Raw genomic sequence first — 14,542 nt, forward strand, 5'->3', positions numbered from 1 at the left:
TCTGATTCCCCGCGTCTGATTCCCTCCCTCTGATTCTCCGCCTTGATTCCCCATCTCTGATTCACAACCTCTGATTCCCCACCTCTGATTCCCCATATCTGATTCCCCGCCTCTGTTTCCCCGCCTCTGATTCCCCGCCTCTGATTCCCCATATCTGATTCCCCGGCTCTGATTGCCCACCTCTGATTCCCCGCCTCTGATTCGCCAGCTCTGATTCCCCGCCTCTGAATTCCCGCATCTGATTCCCTGCCTCTGATTCCCCGCCTCTGATTCCCCATCTCTGATTCACCGCCTTTGATTCCCCACCTCTGATTCTCCATATCTGATTCCCCACCTCTGTTTCCCCGCCTCTGATTCCCCGCCTCTGATTCTCCATATCTCATTCCCCGCCTCTGAATCCCCATCTCTGATTCCCGGACTCTGATTCCCCACCTCTGATTCCCGGCCTCTTATTCCCAGCATCTGATTCCCGGACTCTGTTTCCCGGCCTCTGATTCCCCGCCTCTGATTCTGATTCCCTGCCTCTGATTCCCCATCTCTGATTCCGCACATCTGATTCCCTGCCTCTGATTCCCCACCTCTGATTCCCCATATCTGATTCCCCGCCTCTGTTTCCCCGCCTCTGATTCCCCGCCACTGTTTCCCCATATCTAATTCCCCACCTCTGATGCCCCAACTCTGATTCCCCGCCTCTGATTCCCCAGCTCTGAATCCCCTACTCTGATTCCCCGCATCCGATTCCCCATGTCTGATTCCCCGCCTCTGTTTCCCCGCCTCTGATTCCCCGCCTCTGTTTCCCCATATCTGATTCCCCGCCTCTGATTCCCCAGCTCTGATTCCCTGCCTCTGATTCCCCGCGTTCTATTCGCTGCCTCTGATTCCCCGCCTGTGATTCCCCATCTCTGATTCAGCACCTCTGATTCCCCACCTCTGATTCCCCATATCTAATTCCCCACCTCTGCTTGCCCGCCTCTCATTCCCCGCCTCTGTTTCCCCATATCTGATTCCCCGCCTCTGAATCCCCAACTCTGATTCCCTGCCTCTGATTCACCAGCTCTGATTCCCCGCCTTTGATTCCCCCCGTCTGATTCCCAGCCTCTGAATCCCCGTCTGATTTCTTGCCTCTGATTCCCCGCCTCTGATTCCCCATCTCTGATTCACCACCTCTGAATCCCCACCTCTGATTCCCCATCTCTCATTCCGCACATCCGATTCCCTGCCTCTGATTCCCCGCCTTTTATTCCAGGCCTCTGATTCCCTGCCACTGAATCCCTGCTTCTGATTCTGATTCCCTGCCTCTGATTCCCCATCTCTGATTCCGCACATCTGATTCCCTGCCTCTGATTCCCCACCTCTGATTCCCCATATCTGATTCCCCGCCTCTGTTTCCCCGCCTCTGATTCCCCGCCTCTGTTTCCCGATATCTGATTCCCCGCCTCTGATTCCCCAACTCTGATTCCCCTCCTCTAATTCGCCAGCTATGATTCCCCGCCTCTGATTCCCTGCGTCTGATTCCCTGCCTCTGATTCCCAGCCTCTGATTCCCCTTCTATGATTCACCACCTCTGAATCCCCACCTCTGATTCCCCATCTCTGATTCCGCACATCCGATTCCCTGCCTCTGATTCCCAGCCTCTGATTCCCCGCCTCTGATTCGCAACCTCTAATTCCCCACCTCTGATTCCCCATATCTGATTCCCCGCCTCTGTTTCCCTGCCTCTGATTCCCGGCCTCTGTTTCCCCACCTCTGATTCCCCAGCTCTGATTCCCTGCCACTGATTCCCCGCCCCTGATTCCCCACCTCTGATTCCCCATATCTGATTACCCGCCTCAGTTTCCCCAGCTGTGATTCCCTGCCTCTGATTCCCTGCCCTGATTCCCCATCTCTGTTTCACCGCCTTTGATTCGCCACGTCTGATTCCCCATATCTGATTACCCGCCTCTGTTTCCCCGCCTCTGATTCCCTGCCTCTGATTCCCAACCTCTGATTCCACACCTCTGATTCCCCATATCTGATTCCCCGCCTCTATTACCCCATATCTGACTCCCCGCCTCTGATTCCCCAACTGTGATTCCCCGCCTCTGATTCCCCAGCTCTGATTCCCCGCCTCTGATACCCGGCGTCCGATTCCCTGCCTCTGATTCCCCGCCTCTGATTCCCCATCTCTGATTCCCCGCCTCTGATTCCCCGTGTCTGATTCCCTGCCTCTGATTCCCCGCCTCTGATTCCCCGCCTCTGATTCCCTGCCACTGATTCCCTGCCCCTGATACCCCACCTCTGATTCCCCATATCTGATTCCCCGCCTCTGTTTCCCCGCCTCTGATTCCCTGCCTCTGATTCCCCATATCTGATTCCCTGCCTCTGATTCCCCAACTCTGATTCCCGGCCTCTGATTCCCCAGCTCTGAATCCCCGCCTCTGATTCCCCGCGTCTGATTCCCTGCCTCTGATTCCCCGCCTTGATTCCCCATCTCTGATTCACAACCTCTGATTCCCCACCTCTGATTCCCCATATATGATTCCCCGCCTCTGTTTCCCCGCCTCTGATTCCCCGCCTCTGATTCCCCATATCTGATTCCCCGGCTCTGATTGCCCACCTCTGATTCCCCGCCTCTGATTCGCCAGCTCTGATTCCCCGTCTCTGAATCCCCGCATCTGATTCCCTGCCTCTGATTCCCCGCCTCTGATTCCACATCTCTGATTCACCGCCTTTGATTCGCCACCTCTGATTCCCCATATCTGATTCCCCACCTCTGTTTCCCCGCCTCTGATTCCCCGCCTCTGATTCTCCATATCTCATTCCCCGCCTCTGAATCCCCATCTCTGATTCCCGGACTCTGATGCCCCACCTATGATTCCCGGCCTCTTATTCCAAGCATCTGATTCCCGGCCTCTGATTCCCGGCCTCTGATTCCCCGCTTCTGATTCTGATTCCCTGCCTCTGATTCCCCATCTCTGATTCCGCACATCTGATTCCCTGCCTCTGATTCCCCACCTCTGATTCCCCATATCTGATTCCCCGCCTCTGTTTCCCCGCCTCTGATTCCCCGCCTCTGTTTCCCCATATCTAATTCCCCACCTCTGATGCCCCAACTCTGATTCCCCGCCTCTGATTCCCCAGCTCTGATTCCCCGCCTCTGATTCCCCGCATCTGATTCCCCATGTCTGATTACCCGCCTCTGTTTCCCCGCCTCTGATTCCCCGCCTCTGTTTCCCCATATCTGATTCCCCGCCTCTGATTCCCCAGCTCTGATTCCCTGCCTCTGATTCTCCGCGTTCTATTCCCTGCCTCTGATTCCCCGCCTGTGATTCCCCATCTCTGATGCACCACCTCTGCTTCCCCACCTCTGATTCCCCATATCTAATTCCCCGCCTCTGTTTGCCCGCCTCTGATTCCCCGCCTCTGTTTCCCCATATCTGATTCCCCGCCTCTGAATCCCCAACTCTGATTCCCTGCCTCTGATTCACCAGCTCTGATTCCCCGCCTTTGATTCCCCCCGTCTGATTCCCAGCCTCTGAATCCCCGTGTCTGATTTCCTGCCTCTGATTCCCCGCCTCTGATTCCCCATCTCTGATTCACTGCCTCTGATTCCCCACCTCTGATTCCCCATCTCTGATTCCGCACATCCGATTCCCTGCCTCTGATTCCCCGACTCTGATTCCCCACCTCTGATTCCCCAGCTCTGATACCCCGCCTCTGATTCCCCGCGTCTGATTCCCTGCCTGTGATTCCCCGCCTCTGATTCCCAATCTCTGATTCCCCACCTCTGATTCCCCGTGTCTAATTCCCTGCCTCTGATTCCCCGCCTCTGATTCCCCGCCTCTGATTCCCTGCCACTGATTCCCCGCCCCTGATTCCCCACCTCTGATTCCCAATATCTTATTCCCCGCCTCTGTTTCCCCCCCTCTGATTCCCAGCCTCTGATTCCCCATATCTGATTCCACGCCTCTGATTCCCCATATCTGATACCCCGCCTCTATTTCCCCATATCTGCTTCGCCGCCTCTGATTCCCCAACTCTGATTCCCCGCCTCTGATTCCCCAGCTCTGATTTCCCGCCTCTGATTCCCGGCATCCGATTCCCTGCCTCTGATTCCCCGCCTCTGATTCCCCAACTCTGATTCCCCGCCTCTGATTCCCCAGCTCTGATTCCCCGCCTCTGATTCCTGGCATCCGATTCGCTGCCTCTGATTCCCCGCCTCTGATTCGCCATCTCTGATTCCCCGCCTCTGATTCCCCGTGTCTGATTCCCTGCCTCTGATTCCCCGCCTCAGATTCCCCGCCTCTGATTCCCTGCCACTGATTCCCTGCCCCTGATTCCCCACCTCTGATTCCCCATATCTGATTCCCTGCCTCTGATTCCACAACTCTGATTCCCCGCCTCTGATTCCCCAGCTCTGAATCCCCGCCTCTGATTCCCCGCGTCTGATTCCCTCCCTCTGATTCTCCGCCTTGATTCCCCATCTCTGATTCACAACCTCTGATTCCCCACCTCTGATTCCCCATATCTGATTCCCCGCCTCTGTTTCCCCGCCTCTGATTCCCCGCCTCTGATTCCCCATATCTGATTCCCCGGCTCTGATTGCCCACCTCTGATTCCCCGCCTCTGATTCGCCAGCTCTGATTCCCCGCCTCTGAATTCCCGCATCTGATTCCCTGCCTCTGATTCCCCGCCTCTGATTCCCCATCTCTGATTCACCGCCTTTGATTCCCCACCTCTGATTCTCCATATCTGATTCCCCACCTCTGTTTCCCCGCCTCTGATTCCCCGCCTCTGATTCTCCATATCTCATTCCCCGCCTCTGAATCCCCATCTCTGATTCCCGGACTCTGTTTCCCGGCCTCTGATTCCCCGCCTCTGATTCTGATTCCCTGCCTCTGATTCCCCATCTCTGATTCCGCACATCTGATTCCCTGCCTCTGATTCCCCACCTCTGATTCCCCATATCTGATTCCCCGCCTCTGTTTCCCCGCCTCTGATTCCCCGCCACTGTTTCCCCATATCTAATTCCCCACCTCTGATGCCCCAACTCTGATTCCCCGCCTCTGATTCCCCAGCTCTGAATCCCCTACTCTGATTCCCCGCATCCGATTCCCCATGTCTGATTCCCCGCCTCTGTTTCCCCGCCTCTGATTCCCCGCCTCTGTTTCCCCATATCTGATTCCCCGCCTCTGATTCCCCAGCTCTGATTCCCTGCCTCTGATTCCCCGCGTTCTATTCGCTGCCTCTGATTCCCCGCCTGTGATTCCCCATCTCTGATTCAGCACCTCTGATTCCCCACCTCTGATTCCCCATATCTAATTCCCCACCTCTGCTTGCCCGCCTCTCATTCCCCGCCTCTGTTTCTCCATATCTGATTCCCCGCCTCTGAATCCCCAACTCTGATTCCCTGCCTCTGATTCACCAGCTCTGATTCCCCGCCTTTGATTCCCCCCGTCTGATTCCCAGCCTCTGAATCCCCGTCTGATTTCTTGCCTCTGATTCCCCGCCTCTGATTCCCCATCTCTGATTCACCACCTCTGAATCCCCACCTCTGATTCCCCATCTCTGATTCCGCACATCCGATTCCCTGCCTCTGATTCCCCGCCTTTTATTCCAGGCCTCTGATTCCCTGCCACTGATTCCCTGCTTCTGATTCTGATTCCCTGCCTCTGATTCCCCATCTCTGATTCCGCACATCTGATTCCCTGCCTCTGATTCCCCACCTCTGATTCCCCATATCTGATTCCCCGCCTCTGTTTCCCCGCCTCTGATTCCCCGCCTCTGTTTCCCGATATCTGATTCCCCGCCTCTGATTCCCCAACTCTGATTCCCCTCCTCTAATTCGCCAGCTATGATTCCCCGCCTCTGATTCCCTGCGTCTGATTCCCTGCCTCTGATTCCCCGCCTCTGATTCCCTGCCTCTGATTCCGAACCTCGGATTCCCCACCTCTGATTCCCCATATCTGATTCCCCGCCTCTGTTTCCCCGACTCTGATTCCCCGCCTCTGATTCCCAACTCTGATTCCCCGCCTCTGATTCCCCAGCTCTGATTCCCCGACTCTGATTCCCGGCATCCGATTCCCTGCCTCTGATTCCCCGCCTCTGATTCCCCATCTCTGATTCCCCGCCTCTGATTCCCCGTGTGTGATTCCCTGCCTCTGATTCCCCGCCTCTGATTCCCCACCTCTGATTCCCTGCCACTGATTCCCTGCCCCTGATTCCCAACCTCTGATTCCCCATATTTGATTCCCCGCCTCTGTTTCCCCGCCTCTGATTCCCCGCCTCTGATTCCCCATATCTGATTCCCTGCCTCTGATTCCCCAACTCTGATTCCCCGCCTCTGATTCCCCAGCTCTGAATCCCCGCCTCTGATTCCCCGCGTCTGATTCCCTGCCTCTGATTTCCCGCCTTGATTCCCCATCTCTGATTCACAACCTCTGATTCCCCACCTCTGATTCCCTATATTTGATTCCCCGCCTCTGTTTCCCCGCCTCTGATTCCCCGCCTCTGATTCCCCATATCTGATTCCCCGCCTCTGATTGCCCACCTCTGATTCCCCGCCTCTGATTCGACAGCTCCGATTCCCCGCCTCTGATTCCCCGCATCTGATTCCCTGCCTCTGATTACCCGCCTCTGATTCCCCATCTCTGATTCACCGCCTTTGATTCGCCACCTCTGATTCCCCATATCTGATTCCCCACCTCTGGTTCCCCGCCTCTGATTCCCCGCCTCTGATTCTCCATATCTCATTCCCCGCCTCTGAATCCCCATCTCTGATTCCCGGACTCTGATTCCCCACCTCTGATTCCCGGCCTCTTATTCCCAGCATCTGATTCCCGGCCTCTGATTCCCGGCCTCTGATTCCCCGCTTCTGATTCTGATTCCCTGCCTCTGATTCCCCATCTCTGATTCCGCACATCTGATTCCCTGCCTCTGATTCCCCACCTCTGATTCCCCATATCTGATTCCCCGCCTCTGTTTCCAAGCCTCTGATTCCCCGCCTCTGTTTCCCTATATCTAATTTCCCACCTCTGATGCCCCAACTCTGATTCCCCGCCTCTGATTCCCCAGCTCTGATTCCCTGCCTCTGATTCCCTGCATCCGATTCCCCATATGTGATTCCCCGCCTCTGTTTCCCCGCCTCTGATTCCCCGCCTCTGTTTCCCCATATCTGATTCCCCGCCTCTGATTCCCAACTATGATTCCCCGCCTCTGATTCCCCAGCTCTGATTCCCTGCCTCTGATTCCCCGCGTTCTATTCCCTGCCTCTGATTCCCCGCCTGTGATTCCCCATCACTGATTCACCACCTCTGATTCCCCACCTCTGATACCCCATATCTAATTCCCCGCCTCTGTTTTCCCGCCTCTGATTCCCCGCCTCTGTTTCCCCATATCTGATTCCCCGCCTCTGAATCCCCAACTCTGATTCCCTGCCTCAGATTCCCCAGCTCTGATTCCCCGCCTTTGATTCCCACCGTCTGATTCCCAGCCTCTGAATCCCCGTGTCTGATTTCCTGCCTCTGATTCCCCGCCTCTGATTCCCCATCTCTGATTGACCGCCTCTGATTCCCCACCTCTGATTCCCCATCTCTGATTCCGCACATCCAATTCCCTGCCTCTGATTCCCCAACTCTGATTCCCCACCTCTGATTCCCCAGCTCTGATTCCCCGCCTCAGATTCCCCGCGTCTGATTCCCTGCCTCTGATTCCCCGCCTCTGATTCCCTGCCTCTGATTCCCCATATCTGATTCCCCGCCTCTGATTCCCAAACTCTGATTCCCCGCTTCTGATTCCCCAGCTCTGAATCCCCGCCTCTGATTCCCCGCGTCTGATTCCCTGCCTCTGATTCCCCGCTCTAATTCCCCATCTGTGATTCACAACCTCTGATGCCCCACCTCTGATTCCCCATATCTGATTCCCCGCCTCTGTTTCCCCGCCTCTGATTCCCCGCCTCTGATTCCCCATATCTGATTCCCCGCCTCTGATTGCCCACCTCTGATACCCCGCGTCTGATTCCCTGCCTCTGATTCCCCGCCTCTGATTCCCCATATCTGATTCACCACCTCTGATTCCCGGCCTCTGATTCCCCATCTCTGATTCCGCACATCCGATTCCCTGCCTATGATTCCCCACCTCTGATTCCACGCCTCTGATTCCCCATATCTGATTCCCTGCCTCTGTTTCCCCGCCTCTGATTACCCACCTCTGTTTCCCCATATCTGATTCCCCGCCTCTGATTCCCCAACTCTAATACCCTGCCTCTGATTCCCCAGCTCTGATTCCCCGCCTCTGATTCCCCGCATCTGATTCCCTGCCTCTGATTCCCCGCCTCTGATTCCAGGCCTCTGATTCCCAGCATCTGATTCCGGCCTCTGATTCCCGGCCTCTGATTCCCTGCTTCTGATTCTGATTCCCTGCCTCTGATTCCCCATCTCTGATTCCGCACATCTGATTCCCTGCCTCTGATTCCCCACCTCTGATTCCCCATATCTGATTCCCCGCCTCTGTTTCCCCGCCTCTGATTCCCCGCCTCTGTTTACCCATATCTGATTCCCCGCCTCTGATTCCCCAACTCTGATTCCCCTCCTCTAATTCGCCAGCTATGATTCCCCGCCTCTGATTCCCTGCGTCTGATTCCCTGCCTCTGATTCCCAGCCTCTGATTCCCCTTCTCTGATTCACCACCTCTGAATCCCCACCTCTGATTCCCCATCTCTGATTCCGCACATCCGATTCCCTGCCTCTGATTCCCCGCCTCTGATTCCCCGCCTCTGATTCGCAACCTCTAATTCCCCACCTCTGATTCCCCATATCTGATTCCCCGCCTCTGTTTCCCTGCCTCTGATTCCCGGCCTCTGTTTCCCCATATCTGATTCCCCTCCTCTGATTCCCCAACTCTGATTCCCCGCCTCTGATTCCCCAGCTTTGATTCCCCGCCTTTTATTCCCGGCCTCTGATTCCCTGCCACTGATTCCCCGCCTCTGATTCCCCACCTCTGATTCCCCATATCTGATTCCCCGCCTCTGTTTCCCCACCTCTGATTCCCGGCCTCTTATTCCCAGCATCTGATTCCCGGCCTCTGATTCCCTGCCTCTGATTCCCCGCCTCTGATTCCCCATCTCTGATTCCCCGCCTCTGATTCCCCGTGTCTGATTCCCTGCCTCTGATTCCCCGCCTCTGATTCCCCGCGTCTGATTCCCTGCCACTGATTCCCTGCCCCTGATTCCCCACCTCTGATTCCCCATATCTGATTCCCCGCCTCTGTTTCCCCAACTCTGATTCCCTTCCTCTAATTCGCCAGCTATGATTCCCCGCCTCTGATTCCCTGCCACTGATTCCCTGCCCCTGATTCCCCACCTCTGATTCCCCATATATGATTCCCCGCCTCTGATTCCCCAACTCTGATTCCCCTCCTCTAATTCGCCAGCTATGATTCCCCGCCTCTGATTCCCTGCGTCTGATTCCCTGCCTCTGATTCCCAGCCTCTGATTCCCCTTCTCTGATTCACCACCTCTGAATCCCCAACTCTGATTCCCCATCTCTGATTCCGCACATCCGATTCCCTGCCTCTGATTCCCCGCCTCTGATTCCCCGCCTCTGATTCCCCGCCTCTGATTCCCCGCGTCTGATTCCCTGCCACTGATTCCCTGCACCTGATTCCCCACCTCTGATTCCCCATATCTGATTCCCCGCCTCTGTTTCCCCACCTCTGATTCCCCGCCTCTGTTTCCCCATATCTGATTCCCCGCCTCTGATTCCCCAACTCTGATTCCCCTCCTCTAATTCGCCAGCTATGATTCCCCGCCTCTGATTCCCTGCATCTGATTCCCTGCCTCTGATTCCCAGCCTCTGATTCCCCTTCTCTGATTCACCACCTCTGAATCCCCACCTCTGATTCCCCATCTCTGATTCCGCACATCCGATTCCCTGCCTCTGATTCCCCGCCTTTTATTCCCGGCCTCTGATTCCCTGCCACTGATTCCCTGCTTCTGATTCTGATTCCCTGCCTCTGATTCCCCACCTCTGATTCCCCATATCTGATTCCCCGCCTCTGTTTCCCCGCCTCTGATTCCCCGCCTCTGTTTCCCCATATCTGATTCCCCGCCTTTGATTCCCCAACTCTGATTCCCCTCCTCTAATTCGCCAGCTATGATTCCCCGCCTCTGATTCCCTGCGTCTGATTCCCTGCCTCTGATTCCCAGCCTCTGATTCCCCTTCTCTGATTCACCACCTCTGAATACCCACCTCTGATTCCCCATCTCTGATTCCGCACATCCGATTCCCTGCCTCTGATTCCCCGCCTCTGATTCCCCGCCTCTGCTTCGCAACCTCTAATTCCCCACCTCTGATTCCCCATATCTGATTCCCCGCCTCTGTTTCCCTGCCTCTGATTCCCGGCCTCTGTTTCCCCATATCTGATTCCCCTCCTCTTATTCCCCAACTCTGATTCCCCGCCTCTGATTCCCCAGCTCTGATTCCCCGCCTTTTATTCCCGGCCTCTGATTCCCTGCCACTGATTCCCCGCCCCTGATTCCCCACCTCTGATTCCCCATATCTGAGTCCCCGCCTCTGTTTCCCCAGCTCTGATTCCCCACCTCTGATTCCCCAGCTCTGATTCCCTGCCACTGATTCCCCGCCCCTGATTCCCCACCTCTGATTCCCCATATCTGATTCCCCGCCTCTGTTTCCCCAGCTCTGATTCCCTGCCTCTGATTCCCTGCCCTGATTCCCCATCTCTGTTTCACCGCCTTTGATTCGCCACCTCTGATTCCCCATATCTGATTCCCCGCCTCTGTTTCCCCGCCTCTGATTCCCTGCCTCTAATTCCCAACCTCTGATTCCACACCTCTGATACCCCATATCTGATTCCCCGCCTCTATTTCCCCATATCTGATTCCCCGCCTCTGATTCCCCAACTCTGATTCCCCGCCTCTGATTCCCCAGCTCTGATTCCCCGCCTCTGATTCCTGGCATCCGATTCGCTGCCTCTGATTCCCCGCCTCTGATTCGCCATCTCTGATTCCCCGCCTCTGATTCCCCGTGTCTGATTCCCTGCCTCTGATTCCCCGCCTCAGATTCCCCGCCTCTGATTCCCTGCCACTGATTCCCTGCCCCTGATTCCCCACCTCTGATTCCCCATATCTGATTCCCTGCCTCTGATTCCACAACTCTGATTCCCCGCCTCTGATTCCCCAGCTATGAATCCCCGCCTCTGATTCCCCGCGTCTGATTCCCTCCCTCTGATTCTCCGCCTTGATTCCCCATCTCTGATTCACAACCTCTGATTCCCCACCTCTGATTCCCCATATCTGATTCCCCGCCTCTGTTTCCCCGCCTCTGATTCCCCGCCTCTGATTCCCCATATCTGATTCCCCGGCTCTGATTGCCCACCTCTGATTCCCCGCCTCTGATTCGCCAGCTCTGATTCCCCGCCTCTGAATTCCCGCATCTGATTCCCTGCCTCTGATTCCCCGCCTCTGATTCCCCATCTCTGATTCACCGCCTTTGATTCCCCACCTCTGATTCTCCATATCTGATTCCCCACCTCTGTTTCCCCGCCTCTGATTCCCCGCCTCTGATTCTCCATATCTCATTCCCCGCCTCTGAATCCCCATCTCTGATTCCCGGACTCTGTTTCCCGGCCTCTGATTCCCCGCCTCTGATTCTGATTCCCTGCCTCTGATTCCCCATCTCTGATTCCGCACATCTGATTCCCTGCCTCTGATTCCCCACCTCTGATTCCCCATATCTGATTCCCCGCCTCTGTTTCCCCGCCTCTGATTCCCCGCCACTGTTTCCCCATATCTAATTCCCCACCTCTGATGCCCCAACTCTGATTCCCCGCCTCTGATTCCCCAGCTCTGAATCCCCTACTCTGATTCCCCGCATCCGATTCCCCATGTCTGATTCCCCGCCTCTGTTTCCCCGCCTCTGATTCCCCGCCTCTGTTTCCCCATATCTGATTCCCCGCCTCTGATTCCCCAGCTCTGATTCCCTGCCTCTGATTCCCCGCGTTCTATTCGCTGCCTCTGATTCCCCGCCTGTGATTCCCCATCTCTGATTCAGCACCTCTGATTCCCCACCTCTGATTCCCCATATCTAATTCCCCACCTCTGCTTGCCCGCCTCTCATTCCCCGCCTCTGTTTCCCCATATCTGATTCCCCGCCTCTGAATCCCCAACTCTGATTCCCTGCCTCTGATTCACCAGCTCTGATTCCCCGCCTTTGATTCCCCCCGTCTGATTCCCAGCCTCTGAATCCCCGTCTGATTTCTTGCCTCTGATTCCCCGCCTCTGATTCCCCATCTCTGATTCACCACCTCTGAATCCCCACCTCTGATTCCCCATCTCTGATTCCGCACATCCGATTCCCTGCCTCTGATTCCCCGCCTTTTATTCCAGGCCTCTGATTCCCTGCCACTGATTCCCTGCTTCTGATTCTGATTCCCTGCCTCTGATTCCCCATCTCTGATTCCGCACATCTGATTCCCTGCCTCTGATTCCCCACCTCTGATTCCCCATATCTGATTCCCCGCCTCTGTTTCCCCGCCTCTGATTCCCCGCCTCTGTTTCCCGATATCTGATTCCCCGCCTCTGATTCCCCAACTCTGATTCCCCTCCTCTAATTCGCCAGCTATGATTCCCCGCCTCTGATTCCCTGCGTCTGATTCCCTGCCTCTGATTCCCAGCCTCTGATTCCCCTTCTCTGATTCACCACCTCTGAATCCCCACCTCTGATTCCCCATCTCTGATTCCGCACATCCGATTCCCTGCCTCTGATTCCCAGCCTCTGATTCCCCTCCTCTGATTCGCAACCTCTAATTCCCCACCTCTGATTCCCCATATCTGATTCCCCGCCTCTGTTTCCCTGCCTCTGATTCCCGGCCTCTGTTTCCCCATATCTGATTCCCCTCCTCTGATTCCCCAACTCTGATTCCCCGCCTCTGATTCCCCAGCTCTGATTCCCCGCCTTTTATTCCCGGCCTCTGATTCCCTGCCACTGATTCCCTGCACCTGATTCCCCACCTCTGATTCCCCATATCTGATTCCCCGCCTCTGTTTCCCCACCTCTGATTCCCCGCCTCTGTTTCCCCATATCTGATTCCCCGCCTCTGATTCCCCAACTCTGATTCCCCTCCTCTAATTCGCCAGCTATGATTCCCCGCCTCTGATTCCCTGCATCTGATTCCCTGCCTCTGATTCCCAGCCTCTGATTCCCCTTCTCTGATTCACCACCTCTGAATCCCCACCTCTGATTCCCCATCTCTGATTCCGCACATCCGATTCCCTGCCTCTGATTCCCTGCCTTTTATTCCCGGCCTCTGATTCCCTGCCACTGATTCCCTGCTTCTGATTCTGATTCCCTGCCTCTGATTCCCCATCTCTGATTCCGCACATCTGATTCCCTGCCTCTGATTCCCCACCTCTGATTCCCCATATCTGATTCCCCGCCTCTGTTTCCCCGCCTCTGATTCCCCGCCTCTGTTTCCCCATATCTGATTCCCCGCCTTTGATTCCCCAACTCTGATTCCCCTCCTCTAATTCGCCAGCTATGATTCCCCGCCTCTGATTCCCTGCGTCTGATTCCCTGCCTCTGATTCCCAGCCTCTGATTCCCCTTCTCTGATTCACCACCTCTGAATACCCACCTCTGATTCCCCATCTCTGATTCCGCACATCCGATTCCCTGCCTCTGATTCCCCGCCTCTGATTCCCCGCCTCTGCTTCGCAACCTCTAATTCCCCACCTCTGATTCCCCATATCTGATTCCCCGCCTCTGTTTCCCTGCCTCTGATTCCCGGCCTCTGTTTCCCCATATCTGATTCCCCTCCTCTGATTCCCCAACTCTGATTCCCCGCCTCTGATTCCCCAGCTCTGATTCCTCGCCTTTTATTCCCGGCCTCTGATTCCCTGCCACTGATTCCCCGCCCCTGATTCCCCACCTCTGATTCCCCATATCTGAGTCCCCGCCTCTGTTTCCCCAGCTCTGATTCCCCACCTCTGATTCCCCAGCTCTGATTCCCTGCCACTGATTCCCCGCCCCTGATTCCCCACCTCTGATTCCCCATATCTGATTCCCCGCCTCTGTTTCCCCAGCTCTGATTCCCTGCCTCTGATTCCCTGCCCTGATTCCCCATCTCTGTTTCACCGCCTTTGATTCGCCACCTCTGATTCCCCATATCTGATTCCCCGCCTCTGTTTCCCCGCCTCTGATTCCCTGCCTCTGATTCCCAACCTCTGATTCCACACCTCTGATACCCCATATCTGATTCCCCGCCTCTATTTCCCCATATCTGATTCCCAGCCTCTGATTCCCCAACTCTGATTCCCCGCCTCTGATTCCCCAGCTCTGATTCCCCGCCTCTGATTCCTGGCATCCGATTCGCTGCCTCTGATTCCCCGCCTCTGATTCGCCATCTCTGATTCCCCGCCTCTGATTCCCCGTGTCTGATTCCCTGCCTCTGATTCCCCGCCTCAGATTCCCCGCCTCTGATTCCCTGCCACTGATTCCCTGCCCCTGATTCCCCACCTCTGATTCCCCATATCTGATTCCCTGCCTCTG

The sequence above is a fragment of the Narcine bancroftii genome, chromosome 2 (assembly GCF_036971445.1).
Source record: "Narcine bancroftii isolate sNarBan1 chromosome 2, sNarBan1.hap1, whole genome shotgun sequence".
NCBI classification, from domain to species: domain Eukaryota; kingdom Metazoa; phylum Chordata; class Chondrichthyes; order Torpediniformes; family Narcinidae; genus Narcine; species Narcine bancroftii.